General features: G+C 37.3%; 1 pseudogene; it reads right to left on the bottom strand.

Annotated features, from left to right (window-relative positions):
• Nucleotides 1-572: 572 nt before the first annotated feature.
• On the bottom strand, nt 573-1,205 carry LOC129495215 (peptidyl-prolyl cis-trans isomerase FKBP3-like; annotated as a pseudogene).
• Nucleotides 1,206-14,859: the final 13,654 nt, after the last annotated feature.

Below are 14,859 nucleotides of genomic sequence, written 5' to 3'. Positions count from 1 at the left end.
GGGCCTGCGCTCCTGGAATCCCGCTCCCTGCCACCAATCCAGCCGCAGCCGAAGCTGCTCCCGAGGCAGCGCAGCCCCTTCCGCCGAGCCTCTGCCTGTCCCGCCTCTGAGCTGCTCCCACGCCCCGCCAGGCGCGCTGCAGCCCCTTCGGGAGCTGGGCCGCTGGGTGTGGGGGCTCTCCCTCTGTTAGTGTCCCAGGGAGCCTGAGGGCACCCCCGCCCCTCCTGGGGTCCTGCTGCAACTCCCTGCGAGCGCCTTTCCAACCCGGAAGATTGGTGAAGCTCCTGCTTCTCTGAGAGGGGGATCCGGTCCTGGAGCTCTCGATGGGGGGCCTTAGCCCGGCTCCGTGGGGCCCCTCCCCCTTGGATGCTTTTTATTTATTTTTTCCTGTCTTCCTACCTTCATAGAAGCGTGAACTCTTCTCACTGTAGCGTTCCAGCTGCTCTCTCTTTAAATCTCAGGCCGAATTCGTAGGTTTTCAAGATGATTTGAAAGTTATCTAGGTAAGTTGGTGGGGACAGGTGACTTGGGGACCCTACTCTTCCGCCATCTTGCTCCCTCCCCCCCACTAATTCCATTTTAAAAATGAGTTTTGCTTTTGGTGGAATTTTGGCATCAGGCTGTCCTTTCTTTCCATAAGCCCATTCTGGTTCAATCTCTAGTCAAGCCTTTTCTCCTTTACTCATACTTAAGAGTGGTTCATCTCATCCTCTGATAACTTTGCCTATTCCAACCTTAAAACTTAAAGGCTTGGCATTTTTCTTCTTCTTTGAACTGGTTTGAATATTATTAGTATCAAAAACAGTTCCATCCTGTACTGTTCCTGTATACCAGCAGTGAACAATACCTCCTTTTTTAAGGACAGATTTTGTATGTTTTGGTGGACCCTCATCCAGAGTCTCTTCAGACTTGGTTTCTTTGGGTTTATCTTCATTAAACTTCACATTTTTCACCTGCTCAGACACTTTACTTATACTTTCAGTACCTTTGAAACGCTTACTTTCAAAAAGATGGTTGTAGGCTGTAGCCAAATGGTCCTTGTTAGCTGTCTTGGCCACATTTTTAATGTTTCCTAATAATTTATGTTCTGCAAGAAACAAATTTGAAACGTGGTCCTGTAGAAACTTGATAACGTGATTCTTGGGTAGTTGCTCGCTGAGCACCTGCTCCATGGTGCAGGCCCGCTGCGGAATGGCAGCCGCCATCCCCACCCCCCACCCTCGCTGCCTCTGCTTTACTTGATATTATTTTTTCTTGATATTTTTTACCATGCAACATATTACATATTTGTTTATTTGGTGTCTGTCTTCCCTAATAGAAATATACTTCAAAAACTTTGCTTTGTTCCTTGATTTACTCCTAACTGTAGAACAGGGCTTAGCTCATGGCAGGTGCTCTGTGTAGATTTGCTGAATAAAGGAAAGTAATGAATGAATTCTTTCAAACGGCTCACTTTTCCGTAAACCTGACCAGAATCGACTTCTGTTTTGAAATCAAAATACTTATTTATTACATTCAGTTATTTTAGGAAATAGATGCACAGATAATTTAATGCAGGATCATGTCCACCACATCGAAAATAAATTATACAAATCTTGGGTAAAATGACAAAATGCCTCTGGCAAAGTCTATAAATTTTGGTACCGTATACAGCAGGCTCAGTAATTAAGAAATCAGGCAAAATAAATGATATGCCAGTTTGTAGACCGCAGATGCCACTGCTTCTGTGGTATAAGTTCTATATTTCAAAAAGAATGGTTGAAGAAGCAAAGATTTTTTTTTTTACAAAAATAGGAAAACTTTCTAATGAAGTAGAGCATTCCTTTTCCTCACCATTTCTTTCTTTTCTAATATCAATTTCATTTTATAAATATAATACAACAATAAACAAATCCTTATTCACATATAATAGTAAAGTGGTCAGAAGGTGGGTTTTTTTCCTACTATTTTCCACACAATATTTTTGCAGAAATGACCTTTTAGCAGTTGTTTTTCTAAAATCAACCATCTTTATGAAATCAGAATGTGGTATGGGTGTTTATGATTTTATAATAAAATTTAATAATTTCCTCATCAAATTATAAAGCATATTATTCATCTGTGATATGACTTTCAATATTTGCTTTTAAATTCAGTTATGTCATACATTGTCCCATAGAATGGCTTGGATACATATCTTAATTCCATATTCCAACAATAAGACTATCCCATTTTCCCTTGAACTGTGCCCTCCCAAAGACACACACACACACACACACACACACACACACACACACTCACACTCACTGCTCTCAAAAAGGGACATTTAAGAGGAGATTAGTGTGTGAAAGGAAATCAAAGGGAAGAGGAACAAAGATCAAATCAACCCTGTTTGAACTCTATGTTTGTGGGGCCAGAATATAAACGTTGGGCATCCTCCAATGTTAAAGACCATACTTGTCCTTACTCCTCCAAATCACTCTTAAATGGAGAACTCCAAAGTTTCCAGCTGACAATCCCAAATCATTTAAACCTGACTTTACAACCGGATGCCATGGGCAACTTCTACTAGAATCCAGAGTCCAAATCTGCATTTATTACTCATACTTCCTTTTTCAAAACCAATGCTCAGTGCTTTGTTAGCAATACTTCACCGACTTGGAAACTCAACAACACTTCTATGCGTGAAAGCCTCTGGGGGACTTTCCTACCTTATTTTTCTTGACTTCTTAGCTGAATTGCACATAGTTGACCTTCTGCTCACATACATTCTCTTTCTTTGAATTCTGTGACATCAGTTCCACTGGTTTTCCTCTTTTCTTACTAATTGGTCCTTTTTGGTCTTCTCTGTTTCTCCTCCTCTATGTAACCAGCTCACAGGCCAATATTGAGATTACATCTAACTTTTAAATATCCAGTGTCTCTAGGTGCCCTTCTCTTTAAATCCTCTACTTGTTAGCTAACAAGCACATGCTTTGTAGACAAAATGAGTGAGGTAAATTCATATTGACTCCAGGTTTTGTATGTAATACAATGACACCTAATTTGGTACCTCTAGCTCAGACAGTTCTCCTCTCAATGTCAGACCTTTATGTCCACCTGCTTCATGGATATCCCAGGCAAATATTTCATAGGCCCTTGATTTTACTCAAGTAGAATGGAACTCAGGCTATTTCCTCAAAAACTAGCCCTTGTTCTGGTTGTATTATCCGTCAATATCAGTCACCAAAGGTCCAGAGCACTGGTTAAGATTCCAACAGACAAGGGCTCTAGTCTCTCCTCAAACACCTAACTCAGTTTCACATCAACTACCTGCTTAGCTTTGGAAAATATTTTTATGTTATTAACTGGATGAATGAATAAAGAATCAGCCCCCAAGTACATTTCCCCTTCATTCTTTCTCATTTTCCAATTACCATTGGTATTTCTCCAGAATACTTTTTTCTCCATCACATATGTCCTTGCAAACAAAACTCTGTTTTAGAGAATGATGTGAGGTTCCAATTCCCCTTTCTCTTATTTCAAGTTTGGCTTTAGAAACCACAGCATTTCCTGACTAATGGTCTTTGGGTACCATGCCTCCAACCCTTAAGTTCCTCATCTAGCAGTTTCCAAAATATTCTTCTTACACTGATGTTTCTCTAACATTTTATCTATAAAACATGTATTAGTTATTTAACAAAAATCCCTATCACTAATTTTAAATAAACTTTAAGTGTTATGATTTTAACTTATAAAAATATATTTTGAAATTGGTATTTCCATTAATTTTCTATCAGTGGGAAGGAAAATATTGTTTCTAATCCTGCACCAAGATCTCAACATAATGCCAGCAATAAATAAGATTAGCTATAGATTAGGTAATAAGCATAGGTTGGCTTGTTGGCTTGTTCTATTTTCTTAGTCTTATAAGTCAACCATAATGGCAGAAAATCTATATAATTCTGGCTAAAATCTAAACACTGACCCAAAAATTATGAAGAAATTTCACATTAAATATTCTTTCCAATGGGCCTTCAGAATTTAAATTGGCAACCTCACCACATTAAAATGTTTTAATTCGCAAATAGATTTTCATTTGCTACATTGTATTTGTCCCTAGAAAGTAATTTTGTGGCAGCATCTAGATATGGATGGAAAATATAACCATGACATATTATCAATTTTTTTCTCTGATGAAAGAAGAAAACCATCAAGCACCAGATAAGAATCAAACTCATGGTATGAGCCATTTGCTCCATAAATTAGTCTTATTTTATTTTATTTTTTTTAAATGTAATGTTTTTTTTTTTAATTTATTTATGATAGTCACACACACAGAGAGAGAGAGGCAGAGACATAGGCAGAGGGAGTAGCAGGCTCCATGCACTGGGAGCCTGACGTGGGATTCGATCCCAGGTCTCCAGGATCATGCCCTGGGCCAAAGGCAGGCGCCAAACCGCTGCGCCACCCAGGGATCCCTAGATTAGTCTTATTTTAAATCTTGGAATACTTAATCTGCACAGAGTAAAGTCATGATGTACCTGCTTTTAAGCAAGAAGTTTAGCCTTTTCAAGATTCAAACATATCAATAGGATTCATCATTGTACTAAACCTTGAAAATATTGGCATAAAAAATTTCAAGAAGAATATTTTATATCATCTTTCTTTCAAAAACTGGTGAGAGTATCTGTTTTTCACTGACAGCCAGAGTATTCTAGCAAAAACAAAACAAAACAAAACAAAAACAAAACCTCAGTCTTACACAATCTTCTTTTCTTTCTTCTCAAACACACTGAAAAGAAGTATAAACGCTCGCAGTAATGTGGTTGTATTCATAATTTTTACAATTTCATTTCATGGTGCAGAGAAATAAAATTGCTTCCAATCATTTACTGTGAATAAAGCTGTCCATTCCCAGTGTTCAAAGCAATTCACCCACTAATGCTATTCCTATCTGTACAAGTGGCTCCTGCTCTCCCGGGCAAGTCTTAGGACACTCTATTCTGCAGCACCTTTCAAATACAATCATTGACAACTTTTTTAAATTTCTGTAGTGATATATTTAGTGATAACCAAAACAGAGACTCACTGAGAACTTTTCTCTTTTAAACTGACTGCATAGTTGCCAAAAATGTGTTCATGTGTAGCACATCACTGGTTTTGTCCAAACGAAACTGTTAAGTGTTTAGTAAGTGCATGATGATAAATGCCTTTTAAATCAGATTTCCTGGATATTAGGCAACACCCGATGATATTATTTGATTTAAAACTTGTAACCTGGGGATCCCTGGGTGGCTCGGCGGTTTGGCACCTGCCTTAGGCCCGGGGCACAATCCTGGAGTCTCGGGATAGAGTCCCACGTCGGGCTCCCGGCATGGAGCCTGCTTCTCCCTCTGCCTGTGTCTCTCCTCTCTCTCTCTCTCTGTCTGTCTCTCATGAATAAATAAAGTCTTTAAAAGAATTGTAACCTGCAAATTTTCTTTTCTTTCTCAACATTAATTATATTATTCTGTCCTTTTTAGGGCAATATAGCATGACATACTTTTTTTGGACAAATGTAGTATCAAAAAAAATCCCACAGTACATTTTGTGTCTTCTTGAGTTAACAAGATTCAAGAATTTCCTATACAATGTCAATTTTTTTCTTTCTCCCAAAGATTTGAGTTTCTCCAGCTCTCTAATTTCACCAATTCCCTCTTTCTTCCCTCTCGTCACCGAAGTTTGTGGTTGCTGTGCTCTGACAGTTTAGAGATCTCAGCAGTTCTCTGAATAAACATAATCTTATTCCAATCCTAGTTTAGAAGAATCTAGATAGATTTGATTGATTTACCAGTACTTCGAAAAGAGCGTAATAAATAGGGCTTTTTGTATTTGACAGAATCCTAGAAATAGATTGCTGATCCTATGAAATTACATTTTCACATATCCATCTGAATATTCATTGTATCTTTTATCTTACCTGTAGCTTTCTTTTTGGGCTGCTCATGTGAACTTGTTACAGCTGATTAATTATTTTTCTGAGAACACACAGATTTATGTTCTATATCCATTCATGTTCTATATCCATCCATATATTTACTTTACATTTTTTTCTCATGGCACTTATGCTGTCATACTGCATTTTAACCAATTTTCATCAATGAGGGATAAAATGCAAAGCAACTATAAAAAGAAAACATGAACTTAGCTTCTGCAGTAAGCAAATGGTAAGCAAACACTTTAGCCAAAACAATGTGCTCCAATAACTGAATTCAATCCAAGATGAACTGACCAACACAACACAGTATGTGTAGCACATACATGATTGTAAGAAAATACCAGAATTTCTGAATATCTAAGAATTAATCTATTTCAAAGCTGTAAAATATATTGAAATGAAAGTATCCCTTTTTTTCTCTGTAAATATCAAATCACTCGACAGACCAATGAGTATTATCAGGCATTATAGAATTATATGTGCAAAAAGTTTGTTCCATACATTAATATAGATGTTACTGAAAAAGTGGCCCATGGTCAAATTCTTTTGGAAAATTCTAGGCTAAACAAAGTCTACCAGAGTTCTTTCCTAGACTCTCCAAGGGCAAAGATTTAGCATGTGATATCGCCTAAGTTTATTTCAACCCAGAGCCTTTTTTCCCTTCTTATGGAAGTTTCCTTTGGAACATGGTTTGAGAACAAATTTCTTGTTTGTTCCTACAGTCCCAGCTGGAGTTAATTGATTAGTGGCTTTAATGAGTCTAAATGGGTCTCATGGCTTAGATTTATGCCCCCAGAAATCTGCTCAGGGGCTGGATAGGCATGTCAATTTACTTTTTTTCTGGAATCCCCAGTTGAATGATATTAACCATTGTTACTTCTGAAGAGTTACAATAGTATTTATCCTACTTACCAATGCACATGTGTTTCCTGCATCATTAAGATTTCATGCAGACTACCAGTCAATATCTTCCAGTAAAGGCACAGCTTAATTTTGTACACTCTCAGACCTCTATAAAGCTTCCACAGTAGGGAATTTGCTTCCCTTATCTTTTCCGTTTTGTTAAATTTATCCATGTACTGATTTTTTTCATCCTGGTACTGAGATTCCTCCATCTTCACAGAAGTTTTTTTTCCTTCTGCCTTCCTTCCTGAATAATTTCTTCTGCTTTGTCTGAATCTGTTCAACACTTAAGCAGCAAACCTTAATACAAAAAAAAAAAAGTCATTGCCTTAAAATCAAGATAGATTTTTTATATATATAATTATGTCTGGTTCTTGGGAGATTGTGTGAATTAGTGGCAAGGTGAGAGTCTTCTTCTGAGTTCAAATCCTACAAATTTCCAGTAAGAGAATTTTATGCCAGTTTCTTATCCTTAATGAACTTCAATTTTCTCATCTGTGAAATAGATGTATAATAATAATATTGAAATATAGCTTTGTGATATAGAATATACTGGAAAATAACAAGTACATAATAATTCTTAATTACCCTCACATTTTTCCTTCAGGCACTAAATATTTTTGCAATAACTCAGACAAGCTATTTTGATCTCATTTACCTCATTCAAGAAAAGTGGTTAAACCAGATGGTACCAAAGACCCTTGAATGGCTATCCTCTGTGTTGTGAGCTTAAAGAATGTACCTTTCACCCCCTTCTACAGGAGTCCAGCCTCGTGGCATTGCACCTACTTGGGAACTGCAGAAAAGTAAACACAGCATTACCTTGGAGGTCACTGGAATAATTTCCCAGATACCCCAACTTGGTTTCTCTTGGATAAATTACAACCCTTCATGGGCTTCTCTAGAAACTCCTCTTACAGTCACAGAAACAGTTAACTTTTATTTCTCCTCATTTCTCCTAGGTCACCTATGCTTCCCTGAAGCCCAGGAATTCCAAGAAATTTTATGAGTAATTCACATATTCTGTCAACAGATTTTGGTCACAAGTTTCTGTGAATATTGGTCAAAGTTTCCTGGGTACCATTTATTATAAATGATGAGTGGCTCTTCTGTTTCCAACTAGGGGAGTTCTAGCCCCTTTCACAGTCTTTAATGGAGTGACAGTTTCTATACTTCTTCTTTTATTATAGTATTAAGAATAAATGGGCACCTAGGTGGCTCAGTCAGTTGAATGTCTGTCTGCCTTTGGCTCAGGTCATGATCCCAGAGTCTGGGATGGAGTCCGGTATCTGGTTCCCTGCTCACCGGAGAACCTGCTTCTCCCTCTCCCTCTGTCCCTCCCCTCTGCTTATGCTGTCCCTCTCTCTGTCAAATAAATAAAATCTTAAAAAAAAAAAAAGGTATACATGTAAACCACTGAAATAAAACTTACTTCATTGGGGTGTAGATATACATTTTCTTTTCTTTTGAGCCTCTTCCAATAGAACAGATAAATGTAAACAGTGCATTTATTGCTATACTTGTCTCTAAAACCATTGCTCAAAATGAGGACTCTTCAGCGTAAAGTATCTGCAATGTTCTCTAATATCCCACATGATAGTGATTGGCTGTTCAATGCGGCCTTGAAAATTACATGGAAAATTAAACCACTCCAACTAGTGAAGATATATTAATGTAACGTTATATGTCTGACAAACTCACTCAAGCTAAAAATAATTAGCATTAAATCAATAAATTCAAGCTATTTACATAATTGTCCCACTCTTTTAAAAATCTGTTTTGCCACTCCCTTCTTGCTCTCCTTTCCAGTACACATATCACAGTTAATAGGTTTTTAATTAACTCACCAGCAGACAGTGTTTCTAGAAAGGTTGGAAACTACCTATTACTAATGGTTACTAACATGTTCACACACCTTCTGTGTTCACATGGACTTGAGTTCACATCATCCAGTAAGGTTGCCCTTTGACAATCATTCCTACTTTATAATCAAAGAAGGTCATGTTCAGACAGACTGGAAAACATGCCCAAGATCACTCAGCTAATGAAAGGTGGAACTGAAATAAAGGCCTAGATCATATGATCCCAATGTCTATATTTAGATACCATCTCTCAATTTACTACATCATAGGCATAAAAATTGTTTAAAATTGTTTCATTGGGGTGCCTGGGTGGCTCAGTAGTTGAGCGTCTGCCTTTGGCTCAGGTTGTGATCCTGGGGTCCTGGAATTGAGTCCCATATCAGGCTCCCTGCAGGGAGCCTGCTTCTCCCTCTGCCTGTATCTCTGCCTCTCTCTGTATCTCTCATGAATAAGTAAATAAAATCTTTAAAAATAAAAACAAAAAAAAATAATTGTTCCCATTTGATTCTAATCATTCAGGCCTCCCTGTGTTGCCCAAACGCTTTTGAAAGTTCTAGAAGAAATACGACCCCAAAAAAGACTAAGAAATATTATCCTTTGTTTTTGAAGAAGCTATATTTTATTTATCATGTTTTTATCCCCATCAATCTCTGATTGACTAAGTCTGGTCATTCTGTCAAATAGAGAAAGTAACTATGTATATGGGAGTATTTGCAAAGACCCTTGACCCCGACCCAGGATATCTTCTCCACCATCTGTTGTATCTTTATGTGACATACTGAATCTTACATTATACAACCCACGTAAGAAGTGGGTCACCTATCATCTATTATCAGGTAATATTTTACAGAAGGAAGGCGATAGACATCGGCCAGCAGACTCAGTGAGATCTCCAAACCAAAGAGAAACAGAGGTTGGGGTCTGTCTTATTTTGGTTTTGTGTGCCCGTGGCTGGCAAGCAAAGGTGTAGAGTATTATTTGGAGGCTGGAGGAAGGAGAAGAAGATAGCCTTGAGGAATTAAAACAGAATACTCAGTACAAAGGCCCCTACTTCATTACTGGCCTGGAGGTCAGCTGCTCTAAATTGAGTTAATTTTACAGAGCATTAACGCTATTGGGTGACCGTGAGAAATCCTGAGGCTGCTTGCCCTCTAACCTCCACATCACCAAGTGCACTAATTCAATATGACTAGTTCTCTTTTGACCCCTGTCTTTCTGTGCAAAGCATGGATCTTTGTATGGCCAGAGGCACTGGGTACTAGGGAAAATCTTTCTAAGAGGTCAATGTATCTTTGATAAAACAAAGGGTTCAGGATACCCTATGTTTCTACTCTGTACTTAAAAAAGAAAAAAAAAAGGATGAATTGCTCAGAGCTTTGCATATGTTCTCCAAATGGACTAGCACACAGCACAATTTCAGCTACATTTGGAACTTGGAGTATCGCACAAATTCAAGGCATTTGTCCCCTCTCTTTTTTCTTTTTTTTAGGAACTTATATGTGACAAATGATGAAATTTTCAGCATGAAATTTGCTATTTGGGCTTCCATCTTTCTTTGTGATTTGTTATCAGGCCATGCTATCCTGCAAGCCATAAATAAAAATACAACTTCCATCTGCATTTCAAACTGAGGTGAAAGTATAAAAATTAAACATTTCATTATTTTCTGAGTATCATTCACTCTCTGTGTGCTCCAAAAACAGCAAGACATACTTCCCACTGCCTTTCCTCCAGAATGATTTCTTGGAAAGGCCATAAGAATAACTTATTATTAGCACATCCACAACACGTATAATTTACAGCTCTACCTACCTATTTGGCATTGAAATGGAGTTCGCATACAGCCTGAAAAAGAAGGACAAAAGAGCTTTCTAACTGTGTCAGCTACAATTAAGCACATAAAATAAAATATACCCACCCACTCCCAATATATAAAGAAAACAACCTCTTAATTTGCACTAGAATCTGGTGATTTCGGTGACCGAAAAATAAAGATTAAATAAGAACAAAATCATCTAAATATCTATCAATATGTCATGGCTCATCCAAAAGGAAAATGGACCAGAGTAAAAGCACTTCTAAAAATTAATTAAAACCTAACGTATCTCCAGGTAAGAAAGCAGTTCTTGCCTCACCCGGACATCACTACCACACCGTGTGTATGGATTTGTGTAGTGTGTGCTATGTGTTTGTGGCAGTGGTATGTTAGATTTTCTTCTTTGGAATTTAATTTCAGCAAAAGCAATCAGATCCTGCTGGGTAGCTAAATGAATCAACCAAAAGTCGAAACTTTTTTTTTTTTACAAGAACTATATCTACATTCCAGCATCTTGAAACTATTATAAAAACACACGCCAAAAAAAAATTAAATTAATCCCCGGTAGACTATAAAGGTTGCTGTTAATAATGCTCGTCTGAACTTAAGGCTTCATGGGCTGCGTGCCTGTCGGAGAAAGAATAGGGAGGCAAGAATTAGATAGAAACAGGGAGTGCACTTTCAGCTTCAACAGGTACAAATTGCAGATGGGAAATAGATCGTTAGCAAAATAAATTATGTCCTGCCCTCCTGTAATCTTTCACAATCTGTGTGGCAAAGATTTCACTGCTGACACTGTCAACATATCCTCAGCATCTGCAGTCATTTACTGTGACCTGGTGGGTAAAGCAGCCTTTCCAAATAACCAAACACCAGATTCTGCATAATGTAAAACGCCTTCTGCTTTCCCAAGTGTACAATGGAATTAGAAAAACAGAATGGGTCCAAACGCTGCATTTATTTAACAAGGTGGTTATACAGAGAGCGAGCGTTTAGGAAGTCTCTTCTTATTTTCAAACTTCAGCTCAGTTTACTCCAAAACAAACTCTAAACTGTTCCTCCAGGAAAGCAGTGCACAAATGATATTCCTCCCCGAACCTCCCTGAGCACATTACATGCATGTGCGCGCACACACACACTATCTATACCCTTCCTTTCCTCATAAACAAAATAATCTAGTTACTTTGTTCTTTTTCTTCTTATTCAAAGTAATAAAAGAAGAGCAAGGCCATTTTCTGGGGAAAAATTAGAGTCAATGTACAAATGCTTAGGAGTAGCTTGCAACCATAGAGAGGTATAGTTTATTAAAAATATATATATAAGTGTGTTTTGAACCATACATATTTATGAGTAGATCATTCTGAATAATATTACCCTTTGGAGCTTGAGAGAGAGTCACAAATATGGTTGGAAGACAGTGTCTCTGGACTTGAACTGAGAAATAGCCTTTATGAGTAGGTCTATGGAAAGGGAATTATGTACAGGCCCAGCACAATCCCCATAGAAAGAAGCAAAACAACCACCATAAAAAAAAAATAAAATAAAATACAACTAATAACAGAACCTGAAGTGAAGCTCATTGCCCCTCAGGCTGACCAGGGAAAGCCCTTTGACTAACAGGTCATTCCTAAATTGTAGACCTTGAGGACCCTTCAAGGAGCATTCAGTTGACCCCTCCTGTTTGTGAATGATGAGGAAGTTTAAGGTGAGAGTTATGTTTCTTCAAGATTAAATATGAAAAGTATGGCAAAACCACAAGAACCCGAGTCTCCATTTGTGACACCAGTATCCATATGTGAATGCTCCATCCTTCATGGAGCTTAAATTCAGAAGAATAAGAGAGCTTAGTTGATTAGCTTTATTTAGGGCTTCCTAAGGATGGTCTCATTAGAACTTGGAAAATTCACTATGGAACTATCATTGTGTTTTGCACAAAATGATCACTCAAATAAACACAGTATGATGATCCCAGGCAAAGATATGCTGTCTTAAAGAAGGAAAGATTCAAAACCATTTGAATCATGGTACATTTCTAAAAAAAAAATGTAATTGATAGAATACTGACCATGAGAAAGTTTCTTTCTCTCACCAAAACCCACCTTCCTCACCCCTGAGACCTAAAGCTTAATATGTAAGAAAATGAGATGGGAACACTACTCACCCAGCTGTCCAGCACAGGGTAACATCACGAACAGAAGGGAGTTGAGAATAACTAGAATCAAAGAGTATTCTGCTTATCATGACCTCAGGTTATTTGAACAAAAGTGTGTTGTCTTAAACTATCCAGTCTCAGGGTAATGACTGGATTACTCCTTACTCTCTTATTAACTTAACCAGTTACACATGAGACTCTTAGATAAACAGTGACGTCCCCCTCAGCTACACAACATCAAACAGCCACATGTTGTCCCATTGTAGACAGACTGTCACATGTACTGCAAAAGCTGTCATGGGAGAGAAAAGTTATCTGAGTATCTGACAGCAAGACAGCCTTTTTGAGGGGAAGAGCACAGGGTCAGAGCCCTTGCCTAGAGTTCAAATATTTTTGTTAGAATAACAACCCTGACTCAACTGTCAAGTGTTCTGAATATATCGTCCTTAGTTGAAGTTTTTTCAGTGAGTGGTGAATCATTTCTGGAGCTAGAAAAGAAACCCAGTGTTCTAAGAAGTTTTTTTCTTTCCATCAACAACCTTTCCTTTTTCAGCAAAGAGTTACATATAACTCAATTATCTGGATCAACAATATTCTTGATAGAAAGTATATAAATCAGGAGAAAAAAAAAAACACCTGGTAATTGTAAATCTCCAGATTTAACTGAGAATAGTGAGGGATGAATGTCCATGTCTAGATCAGAGCTCAAATAAATACCACTTTGTTTTAGCCATAGAAGGATGAACACTTTTTGAATCACAAAAACATGTAAGTGAAATAAGATCTGTCAGATGAAATTACACCTCTTTTATGTGAAGACAGTTTCTGTTTTTTTTTCTTTTCAACAGAGTAGGCTGAAACTAGAGAAATTAGAAAAATTGTAAGAAAGGTATCTCATGTAAACCAAAAAAGAAATAGAGAAAGCAAATCAAATTAAATAGACTTCACCTTGCAAATGATATATATGATAAAGGATTAATATCCAAAATATATAAAGAATTCCCACAACTCAGTATCAAAAAAGACAAACAAGCAGCTCAATTTAAAAATGGGCAGAGACCCTGAACAAACATTTCTCACAAGACATACAAATGGGCCACAGCTCATGAAAAGCTGCCTGACATCACTAATTATCACAGAAATACAAATCAAAACCATAATGAGATATCACCTCACATCTGGCAAAATTGCTAGTTTCAAAAAGACAAGACCTAAGTATTGGCAAGGATGTATAAGAGTGCTTTCATGAGTTGTCAGTGGAAATGCAAAATGGTCCAGTCACTATGCAAATCAGTATGGAGATTCCTCAAAAAATTACAACAAGAATTAACATATGATCAAGCAATTCTACTTCTAGGTATTTACCCCCCAAAAATGAAAACATATATTCAAAAAGATATATGCACCCTTACTTTCACTGCAGCAATATAATAGCCAAGATATGGAAGCAACCTAAATATCCATCAGCAGCAAAACATATCAAGAAAATATAGTATATATACACATATGATGAAATATTACTCAGCCAGGAAAAAGAAAGACTCCTTGCCATTTGCAACATCATGGATGCATCTAGAAGTTATTATGCAAAGTGAAGTAAGGTAGACAGAGAAAGACAAATACGGTATGATTTCACTAAATGTGGAATCCAAAAAACAAAACAAATGGATAAATGAAAGGCAACAGAAACAGACTCAGAGATAGAGAATAAGCTGGTGGGTGCCAGAAGGGAGGAAAAGGGGGATGGATGAAATAAGGCAAGAGGATTAAAGGGCACAATACTTCCCTTATAAAATTAATGAGAAAGAGGAATACATCATAGAGTACAGAAAATAGAGTTAACAATAGATAACAACTTTGTGTGGTGACAGATGGTGGCTAGATTTATTGTGGTTATCGCTTCCTAACCTATATAAATGCTGAAGCACTATGTTGTACACCTGAAGTAAATATAATATTGTATGCTATGTACACATTGATAAAAAAAACAGACTTCACCATATTTCTCACGTCTGATGAAGGTAACTTTCACTGTCATTAATTTGTGTTTAAGAGAGCAAGTGTGTATTTATCATGCATTAATAATGTTATTGTTGACATAAGTTATCATGGGATTGGCTAATAATATAGGGTTTATGGAAAGACCTATTCTCATAAAAGCAGTCAATGCTGTCCTAGCAAATAAGTC

This window comes from Nyctereutes procyonoides, unplaced genomic scaffold (genome assembly GCF_905146905.1).
Source record: "Nyctereutes procyonoides isolate TBG_1078 unplaced genomic scaffold, NYPRO_anot_genome, whole genome shotgun sequence".
NCBI lineage: Eukaryota > Metazoa > Chordata > Mammalia > Carnivora > Canidae > Nyctereutes > Nyctereutes procyonoides.
The sequence above is the reverse complement of the archived record's forward strand: the minus strand, read 5'-3'. Positions and strand labels throughout refer to the sequence as shown.